Below are 24,068 nucleotides of genomic sequence, written 5' to 3'. Positions count from 1 at the left end.
ATGTGTTTGATCTCTCTCTCTCTCTCTCGTGTTCTTGAGGTGGTACGATCTTGATGTATCGTGAGCTTTGCTATTATAGTTGGATCTTATGATGTTTCTCCCCTCTACTCTCTTGTAATGGATTGAGTTTTCCCTTTAAAGTTATCTTATCGGATTGAGTCTTTAAGGATTTGAGAACACTTGATGTATGTCTTACGTGGGATACCCGTGGTGACAATGGGGTATTCTATTGATCCACTTGATGTATGTTTTGGTGATCAACTTGTGGGTTCCGCCCATGAACCTATGCATAGGGGTTGGCACACGTTTTCATCTTCACTCTTCGGTAGAATCTTTGGGGCACTCTTTGAGGTTCTATGTGTTGGTTGAATAGATGAATCTGAGATTGTGTGATGCATATCGTATAATCATACCCACGGATACTTGAGGTGACATTGGAGTATCTAGGTGACATTAGGGTTTTGGTTGATTTGTGTCTTAAGGTGTTATTCTAGTACGAACTCTAGGGCTGTTTGTGACACTTTTAGGAATAGCCCAACGGATTGATTGGAAAGAATAACTTTGAGGTGGTTTCGTACCCTACCATAATCTCTTTGTTTGTTCTCCGCTATTAGTGACTTTGGAGTGACTCTTTGTTGCATGTTGAGGGATAGTTATGTGATCCAATTATGTTATTATTGTTGAGAGAACTTGCACTAGTGAAAGTATGAACCCTAGGCCTTGTTTCAACGCATTGCAATACCGTTTAAGCTCACTTTTATCATTAGTTACCTTGCTTTTTTATATTTTTCAGATTACAAAAACCTTTATCTACTATCCATATACCACTTGTATCACCATCTCTTCGCCGAACTAGTGCACCTATACAATTTACTATTGTATTGGGTGTGTTGGGGACACAAGAGACTCTTTGTTATTTGGTTGCATGGTTGCTTGAGAGAGACCATCTTCATCCTATGCTTCCTACGGATTGATATACCTTAGGTCATCCACTTGAGGGAAATTTGCTACTGTCCTACAAACCTCTGCACTTGGAGGCCCAACAACGTCTACAAGAAGAAGGTTGTGTAGTAGACATCAAGCTCTTTTCTGGCGCCGTTGCCGGGGAGGTTAGTGCTTGAAGGTATATCTTTAGATCTTGCAATCGAATCTTTTTGTTTCTTGTTTTATCACTAGTTTAGTCTATAAAAGAAAACTAAAAAAATGGAATTGAGGTTACCTCATATGTTTCATCTTTTTAATATCTTTCATGAAAATAAGGATTCCGATAATTGTGCTCAAGTGCTAGAAGAAGAATGCATTAAAATATTTGGCACTAAATATTTGAATGATGGGCATGATTGCAATGTTGTTAGTATGAATTCCTTGAATATCCATGAATCTAATGATATGCAAAGCCATAAGCTTGGGGAAGCTATGTTTGATGAAGATGATATTTTTTGTCCCTCAAGTTTTGATGAGAAAATTTATTATGATGAAAGCATGCCTCCTATTTATGATGATTATATTTATGAAAGTGGATTTGGAGAGGTCATGACTTTATTTAGTGATGATTCCACTATCTTGGAAGAGGTTCCAATTGATCATGAGAACAAAGTTGCTATCTATGATGATTATTGTGATGACTTGTATGATATAAAGAATAATGATAACCATGAAACTTGTCGTCATGATTTTAACCTTCAATTGGATTATGCCTCACATGATAGTTATTTTGTTGAGTTTGCTCCCACTATTATTCATGAGAAGAATTTTGCTTATGTGGAGAGTAGTAAATTTTCTATGCTTGTAGATCATGAAAATAATGCTTTAGGTGCTGGTTATATTGTTGAATTCATTCATGATGCTACTGAAAATTATTATGAGGGAGGAATATATGCTTGTAGTAATTGCAATAATATCAAGTTTCCTCTCTATGTGTTGAAAATCTTGAAGTTATGCTTGTTTTGCCTTCCTATGCTAGTTGATTATTGTTCCCACAAGTTGTTTGCTCACAAAATCCCTATGCATAGGAAGTGTGTTACGCTTAAATGTGCTAGTAATATTCTTCATCATGCTCTCTTTATGTTTCAATCCTTATATTTTATGTGAGCATCATTGAAATCATCATGCCTAGCTAGGGGCGTTAAACGATAGCGCTTGTTGGGAGGAAACCCAATTTTATTTTTGTTCCTGTTTAGTAATAAATAATTTATCTAGCCTCTGTTATAATTGAGTTTTTATGTTTTAATTAGTGTTTGTGTCAAGTAGAACCGTTGGGAAGACTTGGGGAAAGTCTTGTTGATCTTGCTGTAAAAAACAGAAACTTTAGCACTCACGAGAATTGCTGCCATTTTTTATTGGAGAGTGCTATTTAGTTAATTATTTTTGAAGATGATTAACACATAAATTCCTCAGGTCCACCAATTTATTTGAGAATTTTATGAGTTCCAGAAGTGGTCGAAACCTCCAGATTACTACAGACTGTTCTGTTTTTGACAGATTCTGTTTTTCATGTGTTGATTGCTTATTTTGATGAATCTATGGCCAGTAGAAGATTTTATAAACCATAGATAAGTTGGAATACAGTAGGTTTAAGACAAATATAAATAAATAATGAGTTCATTACAGTACATTGAAGTGGTGTTTTGCTTTCTTTCGCTAACGGAGCTTACGAGTTTTCTGTTAAGTTTTGTGTTGTGAAGTTTTCAAGTTTTGGGTAAAGATTTGATGGACTTGAAGGAAATATGCCCTAGAGGCAATAATAAAGTTATTATTTATTTCCTTATAATCATGATAAATGTTTATTATTCATGCTAGAATTGTATTAACCGGAAACATAATACACGTGTGAATACATAGACAAACAAAGTGTCACTAGTATGCCTCTACTTGACTAGCTCGTTAATCAAAGATGGTTATGTTTCCTAACCATGAACAATGAGTTGTTATTTGATTAACGAGATCACATCATTAAGAGAATGATCTGATTGACATGACCCATTCCATTAGCTTAGCACCCGATCGTTTAGTATGTTGCTATTGCTTTCTTCATGACTTATACAGGTTCTTATAACTATGAGATTATGCAACTCCCGTTTACCGGAGGAACACTTTGGGTACTACCAACTATCACAACGTAACTGGGTGATTATAAAGGAGTACTACAGGTGTCTCCAAAGGTACATGTTGGGTTGGCGTATTTCGAGATTAGGTTTTGTCACTCCGATTGTCGGAGAGGTATCTCTGGGCCCTCTCGGTAATGCACATCACTTAAGCCTTGCAAGCATTGCAAATAAATGAGTTAGTTGCGGGATGATGTATTACAGAACGAGTAAAGAGACTTACCGGCAACGAGATTGAACTAGGTATTGGAATACCGACGATCGAATCTCGGGCAAGTAACATACCGATGACAAAGGGAACGACGTATGTTGTTATGCGGTCTGACCAATAAAGATCTTCGTAGAATATGTAGGAGCCAATATGGGCATCCAGGTCCCGCTATTGGTTATTGACCGGAGACGTGTCTCGGTCATGTCTACATTGTTCTCGAACCCGTAGGGTCTGCACGCTTAAGGTTACGATGACAGTTTTATTATGAGTTTATGCATTTTGATGTACCGAAGGTTGTTCGGAGTCCCGGATGTGATCACGAACATGACGAGGAGTCTCGAAATGGTCGAGACATAAAGATTGATATATTGGAAGCCTATGTTTGGATACTGGAAGTGTTCCGGGTGAAATCAGGATTTTACCGGAGTACCGGGAGGTTACCGGAACCCCCCGGGAGCTAAATGGGCCATGATGGGCCTTAGTGGAAAAGAGAAGAGGCAGCCCTACATGGGCCGCGCGCCCCTCCCCTCCCTTGGTCCGAATAGGACAAGGAGAGGAGGGCCGGCCCCTCTCTCTCTTTTCCCCCTCTGCGAATCCTATTCCAACTAGGATTGGGGGGGGGGGGGAATCCTACTCCCAGAGGGAGTAGGACTCTCCTGGCGCGCCCTCCTTGGCCGGCCGCCTCCCCCCCTCTAGTCCTTTATATACTGAGGCAGAGGCACCCTAGAAACACACAAGTTGATCCACGTGATCTTTTCCTTAGCCGTGTGCGGCGCCCCCAGCCACCATAGTCCTCGATAATATTGTAGCGGAGTTTAGGCGAAGCCCTGCTGCTGTAGTACATCAAGATCGTCACCACGCTGTCGTGTTGACGGAACTCTTCCCCGACACTTTGCTGGATCGGAGTCCGGGGATCGTCATCGAGCTGTACGTGTGCTAGAACTCGGAGGTGCCGTAGTTTCGGTGCTTGATCGGTCGGATCGTGAAGACGTACGACTACATCAACCAAACGCTTCCGTTGTCGATCTACTAGGTATGTAGATCACACTCCCCCCGCTCGTTGCTATGCGTCACATGATCTTGCGTGTGCGTAGGAATTTTTTTGAAATTACTACGTTCCCCAACAGTGGCATCCGAGCCTAGGTTTTATATGTTGATGTTATATGCACAAGTAGAACACAAGTGAGTTGTGGGCGATATAAGTCATACTGCTTACCTGCATGTCATACTTTGGTTCGGCGGTATTGTTGGAAGAAGCGGCCCAGACCGACATTACGCGTACGCTTACGCGAGACCGGTTCTCCCGACGTGCTTTGCACAGAGGTGGCTTGTGGGTGACAGTTTCTCCAACTTTAGTTGAACTGAGTGTGGCTACGCCCGGTCCTTGCGAAGGTTAAAACAACACCAACTTGACAAACTATCGTTGTGGTTTTGATGCATAGGTAAGATTAGTTCTTGCTTAAGCCCGTAGTAGCCACGTAAAACTTGCAACAACAAAGTAGATGACGTCTAACTTGTTTTTGCAGGGCATGTTGTGATGTGATATGGTCAAGACATGATGCTGATTTTTATTGTATGAGATGATCATGTTTTGTAACCGAGTTATCGGCAACTGGCAGGAGCCATATGGTTGTCGCTTTATTGTATGCAATGCAATCGCGATGTAATGCTTTACTTTATCACTAAACGGTAGCGATAGTCGTGTAAGCACAAGCTTGGCGAGACGACAATGATGCTACGATGGAGATCAAGGTGTCACGCCGGTGACGATGGTGATCACGACGGTGCTTCGGAGATGGAGATCACAAGCACAAGATGATGATGGCCATATCATATCACTTATATTGATTGCATGTGATGTTTATCTTTTATGCATCTTATCTTGCTTTGATTGACGGTAGCATTATAAGATGATCTCTCACTAATTATCAAGAAGTGTTCTCCCTGAGTATGCACCGTTGTGAAAGTTCTTCGTGCTGAGACACCACGTGATGATCGGGTGTGATAGGTTCTACGTTCAAATACAACGGGTGCAAAACAGTTGCACACGCGGAATACTCAGGTTATACTTGACGAGCCAAGCATATACAGATATGGCCTCGGAACACGGAGACTGAAAGGTCGAGCGTGAATCATATAGTATATATGATCAACATAGTGATGTTCACCAATGAAACTACTCCATCTCACGTGATGATCGGACATGGTTTAGTTGATTTGGATCACGTAATCACTTAGAGGATTAGAGGGATGTCTATCTAAGTGGGAGTTCTTTAAGTAAATTAACTGAACTTAAATTTATCATGAAACTTAGTACCTGATAAGTATCTTGCTCGTTTATGCTTGTTTGTAGATAGATGGCTCGTGTTGTTGTTCCGTTGAATTTTAATGCGTTCCTTGAGAAAGCAAAGTTGAAAGATGATGGTAGCAATTACACGGACTGGGTCCGTAACTTGAGGATTATCCTCATTGCTGCACAGAAGAATTACGTCCTGGAAGCACCGCTGGGTGCCAGGCCTGCTGCAGGAGCAACGCCAGATGTTATGAACGTCTGGCAGAGCAAAGCTGATGACTACTCGATAGTTCAGTCTGCCATACTTTACGGCTTAGAATCGGGACTTCAACGACGTTTTAAATGTCATGGAGCATATGAGATGTTCTAGGAGTTGAAGTTAATATTTCAAGCAAATGCCCGGATTGAGAGATATGAAGTCTCCAATAAGTTCTATAGCTACAAGATGGAGGAGAACAGTTCTGTTAGTGAGCATATACTCAAAATGTCTGGGTATAATAATCAGTTGATTCAATTGGGAGTTAATCTTCCAGATGATTGCGTCACTGACAGAATTCTCCAATCACTGCCACCAAGCTACAAGATCTTCGTGATGAACTATAATATGCAAGGGATGAATAAGACTATTCCCGAGCTCTTCGCGATGCTGAAAGCTGCGGAGGTAGAAATCAAGAAGGAGCATCAAGTGTTGATGGCCAACAAGACCACTAGTTTCAAGAAAAAGGGCAAAGGAAAGAAGAAGGGGAACTTCAAAAAGAACGGCAAGCAAGTTGCTACTCAACAGAAGAAACCCAAACCTGGACCTAAGCCTGAAACTGAGTGCTTCTATTGCAAGCAGACTGGTCACTGGAAGCGGAACTGCCCCAAGTATTTGGCGGATAAGAAGGATGGCAAGGTGAACAAAGGTATATGTGATATACATGTTATTGATGTGTACCTTACTAATGCTCGCAGTAGCACCTGGGTATTGGATACTGGTTCTGTTGCTAATATTTGCAACTCGAAACAGGGACTACGGATCAAGCGAAGATTGGTTAAGGACGAGGTGACGATGCGCGTGGGAAACGGTTCCAAAGTCGATGTGATCGCAGTCGGCACGCTACCTCTACATCTACCTTCGGGATTAATATTAGACCTAAGTAATTGTTATTTGGTGCCAGCGTTAAGCATGAACATTATATCTGGATCTTGTTTGATGCGAGACGGTTATTCATTTAAATCAGAGAATAATGGTTGTTCTATTTATATGAGTAATATCTTTTATGGTCATGCACCCTTGAAGAGTGGTCTATTCTTGTTGAATCTCGATAGTAGTAACACACATATTCATAATGTTGAAACCAAAAGATGCAGAGTTGATAATGATAGTGCAACTTATTTGTGTCACTGCCGTTTAGGTCATATCGGTGTAAAGCGCATGAAGAAACTCCATACTGATGGACTTTTGGAACCACTTGATTATGAATCACTTGGTACTTGCGAACCGTGCCTCATGGGCAAGATGACCAAAACGCCGTTCTCCGGTACTATGGAGAGAGCAACAGATTTGTTGGAAATCATACATACAGATGTATGTGGTCCGATGAATATTGAGGCTCGTGGCGGATATCGTTATTTTCTCACCTTCACAGATGATTTGAGCAGATATGGGTATATCTACTTAATGAAACATAAGTCTGAAACATTTGAAAAGTTCAAAGAATTTCAGAGTGAAGTTGAAAATCATCGTAACAAGAAAATAAAGTTTCTACGCTCTGATCGTGGAGGAGAATATTTGAGTTACGAGTTTGGTGTACATTTGAAAAATTGTGGAATAGTTTCGCAACTCACGCCACCCGGAACACCACAGCGTAATGGTGTGTCCGAACGTCGTAATCGTACTTTACTAGATATGGCGCGATCTATGATGTCTCTTACTGATTTACCGCTATCGTTTTGGGGGTACGCTCTAGAGACGGCCGCATTCACGTTAAATAGGGCACCATCAAAATACGTTGAGACGACGCCTTATGAACTGTGGTTTGGCAAGAAACCAAAGTTGTCGTTTCTAAAAGTTTGGGGCTGCGATGCTTATGTGAAAAAGCTTCAACCTGATAAGCTCGAACCCAAATCAGAGAAATGTGTCTTCATAGGATATCCAAAGGAAACTATTGGATACACCTTCTATCACAGATCCGAAGGCAAAACTTTTGTTGCTAAATTCAGAAAATTTCTGGAGAAGGAGTTTCTCTCGAAAGAAGTGAGTGGGAGGAAAGTAGAACTTGACGTGGTAACTGTACCTGCTCCCTTATTGGAAAGTAGTGCATCACAGAAAACTGTTTCTGTGACACCTACACCAGTTAGTGACAAAGCTAATGATAATGATCATGAAACTTCAGAACAAGATACTACTGAACCTCGTAGATCAACCAGAGTAAGATCCGCGCCAAAGTGGTACGGTAATCCTGTTCTGGAAGTCATGCTACTAGATCATGATGAACCTACGAACTACGAAGAAGCGATGGTGAGCCCAGATTCCGCAAAGTGGCTTGAAGCCATGAAATCTGAGATGGGATCCATGTATGAGAACAAAGTATGGACTTTGCTTGACTTGCCCGATGATCGGCAAACAATTGAGAATAAATGGATCTTCAAGAAGAAGACTGACGCTGACGGTAATATTACTGTCTACAAAGCTCGACTTGTCGCAAAAGGTTTTCGGCAAGTTCAAGGGATTGACTACGATGAGATCTTCTCACCCGTAGCGATGCTTAAGTCTGTCCGACTCATGTTAGCAATTGCCACATTTTATGATTATGAAATTTGGCACATGGATGTCAAAACTGCATTCCTGAATGGATTTCTGGAAGAAGAGTTGTATATGATGCAACCAGAAGGTTTTGTCGATCCAAAGGGAGCTAACAAAGTGTGCAAGCTCCAACGATCCATTTATGGACTGGTGCAAGCCTCTCGGAGTTGGAATAAACGTTTTGATAGTGTGATCAAAGCATTTGGTTTTATACAGACTTTTGGAGAAGCCTGTATTTACAAGAAAGTGAGTGGGAGCTCTGTAGCATTTCTGATATTATATGTGGATGACATATTACTAATTGGAAATGATGTAGAATTTCTGGATAGCATAAAGGGATACTTGAATAAAAGTTTTTCAATGAAAGACCTCGGTGAAGCTGCTTACATATTAGGCATTAAGATCTATAGAGATAGATCAAGACGCTTAATTGGACTTTCACAAACCACATACCTTGACAAAGTTTTGAAGAAGTTCAAAATGGATCAAGCAAAGAAAGGGTTCTTGCCTGTGTTACAAGGTGTGAAGTTGAGTAAGACTCAATGCCCGACCACTGCAGAAGATAGAGAGAATATGAAAGATGTTCCCTATGCATCAGCCATAGGATCTATCATGTATGCAATGCTGTGTACCAGACCTGATGTGTGCCTTGCTATAAGTCTAGCAGGGAGGTACCAAAGTAATCCAGGAGTGGATCACTGGATAGCGGTCAAGAACATCCTGAAATACCTGAAAAGGACTAAGGATATGCTTCTCGTATATGGAGGTGACAAAGAGCTCATCGTAAAAGGTTACGTTGATGCAAGCTTTGACACTGATCCGGACGATTCTAAATCGCAAACCGGATACCATTAAACGGTGGAGCTGTCAGTTGCAGTTCTAAACAAAGCGTTGTAGCGGGATCTACATGTGAAGCGGAGTACATAGCTGCTTCGGAAGCAGCAAATGAAGGAGTCTGGATGAAGGAGTTCATATCCGATCTAGGTGTCATACCTAGTGCATCGGGTCCAATGAAAATCTTTTGTGACAATACTGGTGCAATTGCCTTGGCAAAGGAATCCAGATTTCACAAGAGAACCAAGCACATCAAGGGACGCTTCAATTCCATCCGGGATCTAGTCCAGGTGGGAGACATAGAGATTTGCAAGATACATACGGATCTGAATATTGCAGACCCATTGACTAAGCCTCTTCCACGAGCAAAACATGATCAGCACCAAGGCTCCATGGGTGTTAGAATAATTACTGTGTAATCTAGATTATTGACTCTAGTGCAAGTGGGAGACTGAAGGAAATATGCCCTAGAGGCAATAATAAAGTTATTATTTATTTCCTTATAATCATGATAAATGTTTATTATTCATGCTAGAATTGTATTAACCGGAAACATAATACACGTGTGAATACATAGACAAACAAAGTGTCACTAGTATGCCTCTACTTGACTAGCTCGTTAATCAAAGATGGTTATGTTTCCTAACCATGAACAATGAGTTGTTATTTGATTAACGGGATCACATCATTAAGAGAATGATCTGATTGACATGACCCATTCCATTAGCTTAGCACCCGATCGTTTAGTATGTTGCTATTGCTTTCTTCATGACTTATACAGGTTCCTATAACTATGAGATTATGCAACTCCTGTTTACCGGAGGAACACTTTGGGTACTACCAAACGTCACAACGTAACTGGGTGATTATAAAGGAGTACTACAGGTGTCTCCAAAGGTACATGTTGGGTTGGCGTATTTCGAGATTAGGTTTTGTCACTCCGATTGTCGGAGAGGTATCTCTGGGCCCTCTCGGTAATGCACATCACTTAAGCCTTGCAAGCATTGCAACTAAATGAGTTAGTTGCGGGATGATGTATTACAGAACGAGTAAAGAGACTTACCGGCAACGAGATTGAACTAGGTATTGGAATACCGACGATCGAATCTCGGGTAAGTAACATACCGATGACAAAGGGAACGACGTATGTTGTTATGCGGTCTGACCGATAAAGATCTTCGTAGAATATGTAGGAGCCAATATGGGCATCCAGGTCCCGCTATTGGTTATTGACCGGAGACGTGTCTCGGTCATGTCTACATTGTTCTCGAACCCGTAGGGTCCGCACGCTTAAGGTTACGATGACAGTTTTATTATGAGTTTATGCATTTTGATGCACCGAAGGTTGTTCGGAGTCCCGGATGTGATCACGGACATGACGAGGAGTCTCGAAATGGTCGAGACATAAAGATTGATATATTGGAAGCCTATGTTTGGATACCGGAAGTGTTCCGGGTGAAATCGGGATTTTACCGGAGTACCGGGAGGTTACCGGAACCCCCCGGGAGCTAAATGGGCCATGATGGGCCTTAGTGGAAAAGAGAAGAGGCAGCCCTACATGGGCCGCGCGCCCCTCCCCTCCCTTGGTCTGAATAGGACAAGGAGAGGAGGGCCGGCCCCTCTCTCTCTTTTCCCCCTCCGCGAATCCTATTCCAACTAGGATTGGGGGGGGGAATCCTACTCCCAGAGGGAGTAGGACTCTCCTGGCGCGCCCTCCTTGGCCGGCCGCCTCCCCCCCCTCTAGTCCTTTATATACTGAGGCAGAGGCACCCTAGAAACACACAAGTTGATCCACGTGATCTTTTCCTTAGCCGTGTGCGGCGCCCCCAGCCACCATAGTCCTCGATAATATTGTAGCGGAGTTTAGGCGAAGCCCTGCTGCTGTAGTACATCAAGATCGTCACCACGCCGTCGTGTTGACGGAACTCTTCCCCGACACTTTGCTGGATCGGAGTCCGGGGATCGTCATCGAGCTGTACGTGTGCTAGAACTCGGAGGTGCCGTAGTTTCGGTGCTTGATCGGTCAGATCGTGAAGACGTACGACTACATCAACCAAACGCTTCCATTGTCGATCTACTAGGTATGTAGATCACACTCCCCCCGCTTGTTGCTATGCGTCACATGATCTTGCGTGTGCGTAGGAATTTTTTTGAAATTACTACGTTCCCCAATAGGACTATGGAATAAGGAGTGACAAGAGCCTAAGATTGGGGATTCCCAAGGCACCCCAAGGTAATATTCAAGGACAACCAAGAGCCTAAGCTTGGGGATGCCCCGGAAGGCATCCCCTCTTTCGTCTTCGTTCATCGATAACTTTACTTGGAGCTATATTTTTATTTACCACATGATATGTGTTTTGCTTGGAGCGTCATTTTATTTTATTTAGTTTTGCTTGCTGTTTGAATAAAATACCAAGATCTTAAATTATTAAATGTTAGAGAGTCTTCATATAGTTGCATAATTGTTCGACTACTCATTGATCTTCATTTATATCTTTCGGAGTAGTTTGTCATTTGCTCTAGTGCTTCACTTATATCTTTTTTAGAGCACGGTGGTGGTTTTATTTTGTAGAAATAGATGAACTCTCATGCTTCACTTATATTATTTTGAGAGTCTTTATAACAACATGGTAATTTGCTTTGGTTATGAAATTAGTCCTAATATGATGGGCATCCAAGAGGGATATAATAAAAACTTTCATATAAGTGCATTGAATACTAAGAGAAGTTTGATACTTGATGATTGTTTTGAGATATGTAGATAGTGATATCAAAGTTGTGCTAGTTGGGTAGTTGTGAATTTGAGGAATACTTATGTTGAAGTTTGCAAGTCCCGTAGCATGCACGTATGGTAAACGTTGTGTAACAAATTTGAAACATGAGGTGTTATTTGATTGTCTTCCTTATGAGTGGCGGTCGGGGACGAGCGATGGTCTTTTCCTACCAATCTATCCCCTAGGAGCATTCGTGTAATGCTTGGTTTTTGATGACTTGTAGATTTTTGCAATAAGTATTTGAGTTCTTTATGACTAATGTTGAGTCCATGGATTATACGCACTCTTACCCTTCCATCATTGCTAGCCTCTTCGGCACCATGCATTGCCCTTTCTCACATTGAGAGTTGGTGCAAACTTCACCGGTGCATCCAAACCCCGTGATATGATACACTCTTTCACACATAAACCTCCTTATATCTTCCTCAAAACAGACACCATACCTACCTATTATGGCATTTCCATAGCCATTCCGAGATATATTGCCATGCAACTTTCCACCATTCCGATTATTATGACACGCATCATCATTGTCATATTGCTTTGCATGATCATGTAGTTGACATCGTATTTGTGGCAAAGCCACCGTTCATAATTTTTCATACATGTCGCTCTTGATTCATCGCAATCCCGGTACACCGCCGGAGGCATTCATATAGAGTCATATCTTGTTCTAGTATCGAGTTGTAATCTTTGAGTTGTAAATAAATAGAAGTGTGATGATCATCATTAATAGAGCATTGTCTCAAAAAAAAGAGAAAGGCCAAAAAAAGAAAGGCCAAATAAAAAAATACAAAAGGGACAATGCTACTATCCTTTTTTTCCACACTTGTGCTTCAAAGTAGCACCATGATCTTCATGATAGAGAGTCTCTTGTTTTGTCACTTTCATATACTAGTGGGAATTTTTCATTATAGAACTTGGCTTGTATATTCCAACAATGGGCTTCCTCAAATGCCCTAGGTCTTCGTGAGCAAGCAAGTTGGATGCACACCCACTTAGTTTCTTTTGTTGAGCTTTCATACATTTATAGCTCTAGTGCATCCGTTGCATGGCAATCCCTACTCCTTGCATTGACATCAATTGATGGGAATCTCCCTAGCCCATTGATTAGCCACGTTGATGTGAGACTTTCTTCTTTTTGTCTTCTCCACATAACCCCCTCATTATATTCTATTCCACCCATAGTGCTATATCCATGGCTCACGCTCATGTATTGCGTGAAAGTTGAAAAAAGTTTGATATTACTAAAGTATGAAACAATTGCTTGGCTTGTCATCGGGGTTGTGCATGATGAGAGCATTCTTGTGTGACGAAAATGGAGCATGACCAAACTATATGATTTTTTAGGGATGAACTTTCTTTGGCCATGTTATTTTGAGAAGACATGATTGCTTAGTTAGTATGCTTGAAGTATTATTATTTTTATGTCAATATTAAACTTTTGTCTTGAATCTTATGGATCTGAACATTCATGCCAAAATGAAGAGAATTACTTAGAGAAATATGTTAGGTAGCATTCCACATCAAAAATTCTGTTTTTATCATTTACATACTCAAGGACGAGTAGGAATTAAGCTTGGGGATGCTGATACGCCTCCAACGTATCTATAATTTTTTATTGTTCTATGCTATTATATTATCTGTTTTGGATGTTTATGGGCTTTATTGGACACTTTTATATTATTTTTGGGACTAACCTATTAACCCAGAGCCCAGTGACAGTTTCTGTTTTTTCCTTGGTTTAGAGTATCTCAGAAAAGGAAAATCAAACGGAGTCCAATTGACCTGAAACTTCACGGAACTTATTTTTGGACCAGAAGAAGCCCACGGAGTATCGGAGATGGACCAGGAGAGTCCCGGGCTGCCCATGAGGGTGGGGGGCGCGCCCACCCCCTGGGCGCGCCCCCCTACCTCGTGGACAGCACGGAGGTCCACCGACGTACTTCTTCCTCCCATATATACCCATATACCCTAAAAACTTCGGGGAGCACAATAGATCGGGAGTTCCGCCGCCAGAAGCCTCCGTAGCCACCGAAAACCAATCTAGACCCGTTCTGGCACCCTGCCGGAGGGGGAATCCCTCTCCGGTGGCCATCTTCATCATCCCGGTGCTCTCCATGATGAGGAGGGAGTAGCTCTCCCTCGGGGCTGAGGGAATGTACCAGTAGCTATGTGTTTGATCTCTCTCTCTCTCGTGTTCTTGAGGTGGTACGATCTTGATGTATCGCGAGCTTTGCTATTATAGTTGGATCTTATGATGTTTCTCCCCCTCTACTCTCTTGTAATGGATTGAGTTTTCCCTTTGAAGTTATCTTATCGGATTGAGTCTTTATGGATTTGAGAACACTTGATGTATGTCTTGCGTGGGATACCCGTGGTGACAATGGGGTATTCTATTGATCCACTTGATGTATGTTTTGGTGATCAACTTGCGGGTTCCGCCCATGAACCTATGCATAGGGGTTGGCACACGTTTTCATCTTGACTCTCTGGTAGAATCTTTGGGGCACTCTTTGAGGTTCTATTTGTTGGTTGAATAGATGAATCTGAGATTGTGTGATGCATATCGTATAATCATACCCACGGATACTTGAGGTGACATTGGAGTATCTAGGTGACATTAGGGTTTTGGTTGATTTGTGTCTTAAGGTGTTATTCTAGTACGAACTCTTGTTTGTGACACTTATAGGAATAGCCCAACGGATTGATGGGAAAGAATAACTTTGAGGTGGTTTCGTACCCTACCATAATCTCTTCGTTTGTTCTCCGCTATTAGTGACTTTGGAGTGACTCTTTGTTGCATGTTGAGGGATAGTTATGTGATCCAATTATGTTATTATTGTTGAGAGAACTTGCACTAGTGAAAGTATGAACCCTAGGCCTTGTTTCAATGCATTGCAATACCGTTTAAGCTCACTTTTATCATTAGTTACCTTGCTGTTTTTATATTTTCAGATTACAAAAACCTTTATCTACTATCCATATACCACTTGTATCACCATCTCTTCGCCGAACTAGTGCACCTATACAATTTACTATTGTATTGGGTGTGTTGGGGACACAAGAGACTCTTTGTTATTTGGTTGCAGGGTTGCTTGAGAGAGACCATCTTCATCCTACGCTTTCTACGGATTGATAAACCTTAGGTCATCCACTTGAGGGAAATTTGCTATTGTCCTACAAATCTCTGTACTTGGAGGCCCAACAACGTCTACAAGAAGAAGGTTGTGTAGTAGACATCACTCTTGCAATAGGTCCGTCACCTAGCGGTGCATCAAGGACATAATTCTTCTATGCAGCAATGAGAATAATCCTCAGATCACGGGCCTAGTACGCATCATTGCTACTATCATCTTTCAACATAGTTTTTCTCTAGGAACATATCAAAAATAAACGGGGAGCTACATCGCGAGCTATTGATCTACAACATAGTTATGCAAATACTATCAGGACTAAGTTCATGATAAATTAAAGTTCAATTAATCATATTACTTAAGAACTCCCACTTAGATAGACATCCCTCTAGTCATCTAAATGATCACGTGATCCAAATCAACTAAACCATGTCCGATCATCACGTGAAATGGAGTAGTTTTCAATGGTGAACATCACTATATTTATCATATCTACTATATGATTCACGCTCGACCTTTTGGTCTCAGTGTTCCGAGGACATATCTGCATATGCTAGGCTCGTCAAGTTTAACCCGAGTATTTCTACGTGTGCAAAACTGGCTTGCACCTGTTGTATGTGAACGTAGAGCTTATCACACCCGATCATCACGTGGTGTCTCACATGACGAACTTTGGCAATGGTGCATACTCATGGAGAACACTTGTACCTTGAAATTTAATGAGAGATCATCTTATAATGCTACCGTCAATCAAGAAGAATAAGATGTATAAAAGATAAACATCACATGCAATCAAAATATGTGACATGATATGGACATCATCATCCTGTGCTTTTGATCTCCATCTCCAAAGTACTGTCATGATCTCCATTGTTACCGGCATGACACCATGATCGCCATCATCTTGATATTTTATCAACGTGTCGTCACATGGTTGTCTCACCAGCTATTGCTTTTGCAACGATTGCTATCGCATAGCGATAAAGTAAAGCAATTACATGGCACTTGCATCTTATGCAATAAAGAGACAACCATAAGGCTTCTGCCAGTTGCCGATAACTTCAACAAAACATGATCATCTCATACAACAACTTATATCTCATCACGTCTTGACCATATCACATCACAACAAGCCCTACGAAAACAAGTTAGACGTCCTCTACTTTGTTTTTGCAAGTTTTACGTGGCTGCTATGGGCTGAGCAAGAACCGTTCTTACCTACGCATCAAAAACCACAACGCGGTATAGTGATTGCTTTTTGATCTTCAGAAAGAACCCTGTTCATTGAATCTGATTCAACTAAAGTTGGAGAAACGGACACCCACTAGCCACCTGTGTGCGAAGCACGTCAGTAGAACCAGTCTCGCGTAAGCGTACGCGTAATGTCGGTCTGAGCCGCTTCATCCAACATTACCGCCGAATCAAGAATCAACTAGTGATGGCAAGCAATATGTATATACCCCACGCCCACAACTCCTTTGTGTTCTACTCGTGCATATAACATCTACGCATAGACCTGGCTCTAATACCACTATTGGGGAACGTAGTAATTTCAAAATTTTCCTACGCACACGCAAGATCATGGTGATGCATAGCAACGAGAAGGGAAGAGTGTTGTCCACGTACCCTCATAGACCGTAAGCGGAAGCATTATGACAACACGGTTGATGTAGTCGTACATCTTCATGATCGACTGATCCTAGTTCCGAAAGTACGGCACCTCCGCGATCTGCACACGTTCAGCTCGGCGACGTCCCATGAACTCTCGATCTAGTTGAGTGTCGAGGGAGAGCTTCGCCAGCATGACGGCGTGATGATGGTGATGATGATGCTACCGTCGCAGGGCTTCACCTAAGCACTACGATGATATAACCGAGGTGGATTATGGTGGAGGGGGGCACCACACACGGCTAAGGGATCAATGATCAACTTGCGTGTCTTGGGGTGCCCCCTGCCCCCGTATATAAAGGAGCAAGGGTGGAGGCTGGCCGGACCTTGCAGGGCACGCCAGGAGTCCTCCTCCTCCTAGTAGGAGTAGGACTCCCCTTTCCTACTCCTACTAGGAGGGGGAAAGGAAGGAGGAGAGGGAGAAGGAAGGAGAAGGGGGAAAGCAGGAAAGGGGGCCCGCCCCCTAGTCCAATTTGGTTTGGGCTAGGGAGGGCCGCGCGCCCTGCCTTGTCCTGCCTCCTCTCTTCCACCACTTGGCCCATGAGGCCCAATACTTCTTCCCCCGTATTCCCGTAACTCCCCCGTACTCCGAAAAATACCCGAATCACTCAGAACCTTTCCGATGTCCGAATATAGTCGTCCAATATATCGATCTTTACGTCTAAACCATTCCGAGACTCCACGTCATGTCCCCAATCTCATCCGGGACTCCGAACTACTTTCAGTACATCAAAACACATAAACTCATAATACCGATCGTCATCGAACGTTAAGCGTGCGGACCCTACAGGTTCGAGAACTATGTAGACATGACCGAGATACGTCTCCGGTCAATAACCAATAGCGGAACCTGGATGCTCATATTGGCTCCCACATATTCTACGAAGATCTTTATCGGTCAAACCGCATAACAACATACGTTGTTCCCTTTGTCATCGGTATGTTACTTGCCCGAGATTCATTCGTCGGTATCTCAATACCTAGTTTAATCTCGTTACCGGCAAGTCTCTTTACTCGTTCCGTAATACATCATCCTGCAAATAACTCATTAGTTACAATGCTTGCAAGGCTTATAGTGATGTGCATTACCGAGAGGGCCCAGAGATACCTCTCCTACAATCGGAGTGACAAATCCTAATCTCGATCTATGCCAACTCAACAAGTACCATCGGATACACCTGTAGAGCACCTTTATAATCACCTAGTTACGTTGTGATGTTTGGTAGCACACAAAGTGTTCCTCCGGTATTCGGGAGTTGCATAATCTCATAGTAATAGGAACATGTATAAGTCATGAAGAAAGCAATAGCAATATACTAAATGATCAAATGCTAAGCTAACGGAATGGGTCAAGTCAATCACGTCATTCTCTAATGATGTGATCTCGTTAATCAAATGACAACTCATGTCTATGGCTAGGAAACTTAACCATCTTTGATTCAACGAGCTAGTCAAGTAGAGGCATACTAGTGACACTCTGTTTGTCTATGTATTCACACATGTACTAAGTTTCTGGTTAATACAATTCTAGCATGAATAATAAACATTTATCATGATATAAGGAAATAAATAATAACTTTATTATTGCATCTAGGGCATATTTCCTTCAGTCTCCCACTTGCACTAGAGTCAATAATCTAGATTACACAGTAATGATTCTAACACCCATGGAGTCTTGCTGCTGATCATGTTTTGCTCGTGGAAGAGGCTTAGTCAACGGGTCTGCAATATTCAGATCTGTATGTATCTTGCAAATCTCTATGTCTCACACCTGGACTTGATCCCGGATGGAATTGAAGCGTCTCTTGATGTGCTTGGTTCTCTTGTGAAATCTGGATTCCTTTGCCAAGGCAATTGCACCAGTATTGTCACAAAAGATTTTCATTTGACTCTTGATGTGCTTGGTTCTCTTGTGAAATCTGGATTCCTTTGCCAAGGCAATTGCACCAAAATCTTTTGTGACTATATTGGTGCAATTGCCTTGGCAAAGGAATCCAGATTTCACAAGAGAACCAAGCACATCAAGAGTCAAATGAAAATCTTTTGTGACAATACTGGTGCAATTGCCTTGGCAAAGGAATCCAGATTTCACAAGAGAACCAAGCACATCAAGAGACGCTTCAATTCCATCCGGGATCAAGTCCAGGTGTGAGACATAGAGATTTGCAAGATACATACAGATCTGAATGTTGCAGACCCGTTGACTAAGCCTCTTCCACGAGCAAAACATGATCAACATCAAGACTCCATGGGTGTTAGAATCATTACTGTGTAATCTAGATTATTGACTCTAGTGCAAGTGGGAGACTGAAGGAAATATGCCCTAGAGACAATAATAAAGTTATTATTTATTTCCTCGTATCATGATAAATGATTATTATTCATGCTAGAATTGTATTAACCGGAAACATAATACATGTGTGAATACATAGACAAACATAGTGTCACTAGTATGCCTCTACTTGACTAGCTCGTTGATCAAAGATGGTTGAGATTCCTAGCCATAGACATGAGTTGTCATTTGATCAACGGGATCACATCATTAGGAGAATGATGTGATTGACTTGATCCATTTCGTTAGCTTAGCACTTGATCGTTTAGGTTTACTGCTATTGCTTTCTTCATGACTTATACATGTTCCTATGACTATGAGATTGTGCAACTCCCGAATATCGGAGGAACACTTTGTGTGCTACCAAACGTCACAACGTAACTAGGTGATTATAAAGGTGCTCTACAGGTGTCTCCAATGGTGTTGGTGGAGTTGGCATAGATCAAGAATATGATTTGTCACTCCGATCGTCGGAGAGGTATCTCTAGGCCCTCTTGGTAATGCACATCACTATAAGCCTTGCAAGCAATGCAACTAATGAGTTAGTTGCGGGATGATACATTACAGAACGAGTAAAGAGACTTGCCGGTAACAAGATTGAACTAGGTATTGAGATACCGACGATCGAATCTCGGGTAAGTAACATACCGATGACAAAGGGAACAACGTATATTGTTATGCGGTTTGACCGATAAAGATCTTCGTAGAATATGTAGGAACCAATATGAGCATCCAGGTTCCGCTATTGGTTATTGACCGGAGACGTGTCTCAGTCATGTCTACATAGTTCTCAAACCCGTAGGGTCCGCACGCTTAAAGTTCTGTGACGATTAGTATTATGATTTTTGTGTTTTGATGTACCGAAGGTAGTTCGGAGTCCCGGATATGATCACGGACATGACGAGGAGTCTCGAAATGGTCGAGACGTAAAGATCGATATATTGGATGACTATGTTCGGACATCGGAAGGGTTCCGGGAGATTTCGGACATATACCGGAGTGCCGGGGGTTACCGGAACCCCCCTCCCCCGGGAAGCTATTGGGCCTTATGGGCCTTAGTGGAGAAGAGAGAGGGCAGCCAGGAGGTGGCGCGCGGCTCCCCTTGCCCCAATCCGAATTGGACAAAGGGAAGGGGCGGCAGCCCCCCTCTCCTTCCTTCTCTCCACCTCCTCCTTCCCCCTTCTCCATCTTGGAATAGGAAAGGGGGGGCAAACCTACTTGGAGTAGGATTGCCCCCCTCCCTTGGCCGGCCCTCTCCTCCTCCCCCTTTATATACGGGGGTAGGGGGCACCCCAAAGACACAACAATTGATCTGTTGATCTCTTAGCCGTGTGCGGTGCCCCCTCCACCATAATCCACCATAATCCACCTCGGTATATCGTAGCGGTGCTAATGCGAAGCCCTGCGTCGGTAGCTTCATCAACATCGTCATCACGCCGTCGTGCAGACGAAACTCTTCCCCGAGCTCTACTGGATCGTGAGTTCACAGGACGTCACCGAGCTGAACGTGTGTTGAACGCGGAGGTGCCGTACGTCCGGTGCTGAGGATCGGTCGATCGTGAAGACGTACGGCTACATCAATCGTGTTGTTATAACGCTTCCGCTTAACGGTCTACGAGGGTACGTGGACGATACTCTCCCCTCTCGTTGCTATGCATCACCGTGATCTTGCGTGTGCGTAGGATTTTTTTTTGAAATTACTACGTTCCCCAACAGGATTGAATGTTCAGATTTGAGAACACATGATGTATGTCTTGCGGTATGAATACTTGAGGTGACAATGGGGTATCTTATTGATTCACTTGATATACGTTATGGCACCCAACTTGCGGATTCCCACGATGATATTGGGGTAATTTATGCATAGGGGTTGATGCATATTTTTATTATATTTTCTCCGATAGAAACTTTGGGGTCTCTTTGTAGTTCTTTGTGTGGATTGAGTATTATGAATATGAATATGCTTTGGTGTTATTCTAGTATGAACTCTAGGATATATCGAACGGAAAAAATAGCTTTGCGTTATTTTTAGTACGAACTCTTTAATAGATCAAGCGGAAAGAACAACTTTGAGGTGGTCTCGTACCCTACAAACAATTCCTATCTTTTGTTCTCTGCTAATAGAAACTCGAGAGTGATCATTCGTTGCACTTTGAGGGATAATCATATGATCCAACTATGTTAGCACTGTTTAGAGATTGCACTAGTGAAAGTACAGACCCTAGGCCTTGTTTTTAAGCATTGCAATACCTTTTTGTGCCCTTTACTATTTGTTACCTTGTTGTTTTTATTTATTCAGATTATAAAAATATATTTCTACCATCCATATTACACTTTTATCATCATCTCTTCGCCGAACTAGTGCACCTTTACAATTTGCCATTGTATTGGGTGTGTTGGGGACACAAGAGATTTCTTGTATTTGGTTGTAGGGTCGTTTGAGAGAGACCATCTTCATCCTACACCTCTCACGGATTGATAAACCTTAGGTCATCCACTTGAGGGAAAATTGCTACTGTCCTACAAAACTCTGCGCTTGGAGGCCCAACACGTGTTTAAAATAATAAAGTTGTGTAGTAAATATCAATAGACATGATATAATCCCTTCCATTCAATGACAAATAATGGAACCGTGGACATCCATATTGATCCCTATGAATACACGAATGACATTCGAGTGAACCTTTGATTATCATGTGCTATTCCCTTTGCTTCGCGATACTTTACAAAATACGAGGTGAGATATATCGGTATCGTCTTGAGTCATTCTCATGCTCACTATACCGGTCTCCTCATTACCGGTTTTGTTGGGTGTAAGCAATTATTTTGTTTGTGTGCACGTGCTGCTAAAGTTGTTCGTGTGTTGCCTCCTACTGGTTCGACAAAGCTTGGTTCTTAGCTGAGGGAAATATTTTCTACTGTTGTGCTACATCACCCTTCCTCTTCGGGGAATCCAACAACTCCTACAAGAGTGGCAGGGGGTCCCGAGCTGGTGGTGTTGGCACAATGGTAACAGGATGAAGAAGGGACACAATGTTTACCCAGGTTCAGGCACTCTCGAAGAGGTAAAACCTATGTCCTGCTTTGTTGTATTGATTATGGATGGGTACAGAGCGCATGTTGATCTACCTCGAGATCGTATCTGTGAATGAATCTATGATATTTTGAATATGTTCTATCGAGTAGCGTGGCCTCAGTTTATATAACGTATTGGAGGCCTAGGGTTTAGAAGAGTCCTCGTCTTATGCGCCAAGTCTTGTGAAATCTTCCTTGTATACGTCATGGACTGCCCAAAGTGGCCCGGTAATGAACTGCCACGGAGGTCCTCGGCCCAGCCCTCCTGGAGGGGAGACAAAATGGTGAGTACCCCTAGTTTAGGACACCATCAAGTACTCCATTTGAAAAATTGGTTTGGCATGAGTGACATTTCCCCTTCCCGCTGCTCTTTTCACCTGTGCTATCGCCACCTCTCCTCCTTGCCGTAGCTCTTCCTTTGACTGCTTTTGGTCATCCCAGTCCCGCTGGCGACGGTATGGACGGCGCCTCGACTCATGTGTCTAATTCGATTGGTTTGAATAAGATCTGACTACTTCAATGGTTGATTGGCCTTCCATGCCTCCGACTGTCGTCCGCCACTGCCTAGGCCAACCCCTCGTCCACCCTACTGACCAAGAGTTTGATGCGTATGTGGCAAACCTATGCCCCCTCGTGCAGGAGGGGGCCTCCTAGTTAGGACTGCCACGGTTCTCAGCGAGAGGACCAAAGAAGACGGGGAAGGGCCACACCGTTACCCCTCCTCTCTTCATATCGACGGTGAGAAAAACTGGGGTATCTTCCCAGTCCTAAATCGAACCAGAAACAACGATGAGGTAAAAAGTCACCCTTTGCTTTGTATTCGGTTTTTGTTTGACTGGATGTGAGGTGACCATGCAAGTTTTAAACCGGCCAGACGCACCCCCAAAACCCTACTTCTCTTAGCCCTTCTTCGACCATCCGAGCCGCCATCCAACCACCGTTAATCTCCTCCATGGCCCGGTCCTTTGCCATGCGGTAATCACGCTCGCGCATATTTCCTAAATCATGAGGGAGCGAGGTCCACGACGCGGAGGTTCGGCGCCAGGCCCACATTCACAGTGGGGCAACCCTGAGCTCTCTGGAGTGCTCGGAGGAGAAGATAGAGGAGGCGACCCCAAGGCCATGTCGAAGATCGTCATGGAGGAGGCGCCGGTGGAGGAGCTAGAGCCCGTGCCGCTAGACAAGACATTGGTGTTCAGGCTCAGCAAGTTGCAGGCGAGGCAACACTATGACCAGGTGCTGACGGAAGCGGAGGAGGAGCAGGTGCCCGCACCGGTGGAGGAGCAGCCGGTGTTCACGTTCCGCTTGCTTCATGAGGAGCAATGGTACAACCTTGCGCTCCTCGAGGAGCACCAACTGGCGGACGACGACCATCGCTCGGCGGAGCAAGCATTCGGAGATGTCGTCGCAGCCATGGTCATGGCAGACCCGGGCACCGTTGACAAGCAACAGGAGGTCCTCAATTCTGTGCACATCGCTTGTAACATCCGCTGCGAGCACTGACAACTCCGCATCCACGAGACACGGCGCAACCGCCTCTTCGATGTATTGAAGACGGCGGCGGAAGACGCGCCAGACCAGCATGACGACTATGGAAACCAGGCCAACGTCGACAGCTTCGGCTCGTTCGTGCCACCATGCAATGAGGACGAGGTCGGACTCTCCGGCACGGTGTACGTCGAGTTCACCTCCACCGACGACTCCGACGACAAGGCGAACTCCGATGGGCAGAAAATGACGTGTCCGCTTTTTATTCAGCGACTGCGGTTGGATGGACTTCCCCCCGATCGCTATCCGGGACACATCTGGACGTGTCTGATAAAGTTCGTTTTGGTTATCCGTGTTTTGAGTT

This window comes from Triticum urartu, chromosome 2A, assembly GCF_056163025.1.
Source record: "Triticum urartu cultivar PI428250 chromosome 2A, HENAU_Tu73, whole genome shotgun sequence".
Classification (NCBI taxonomy): domain Eukaryota; kingdom Viridiplantae; phylum Streptophyta; class Magnoliopsida; order Poales; family Poaceae; genus Triticum; species Triticum urartu.
Note: the sequence above shows the minus strand (reverse complement) of the source record.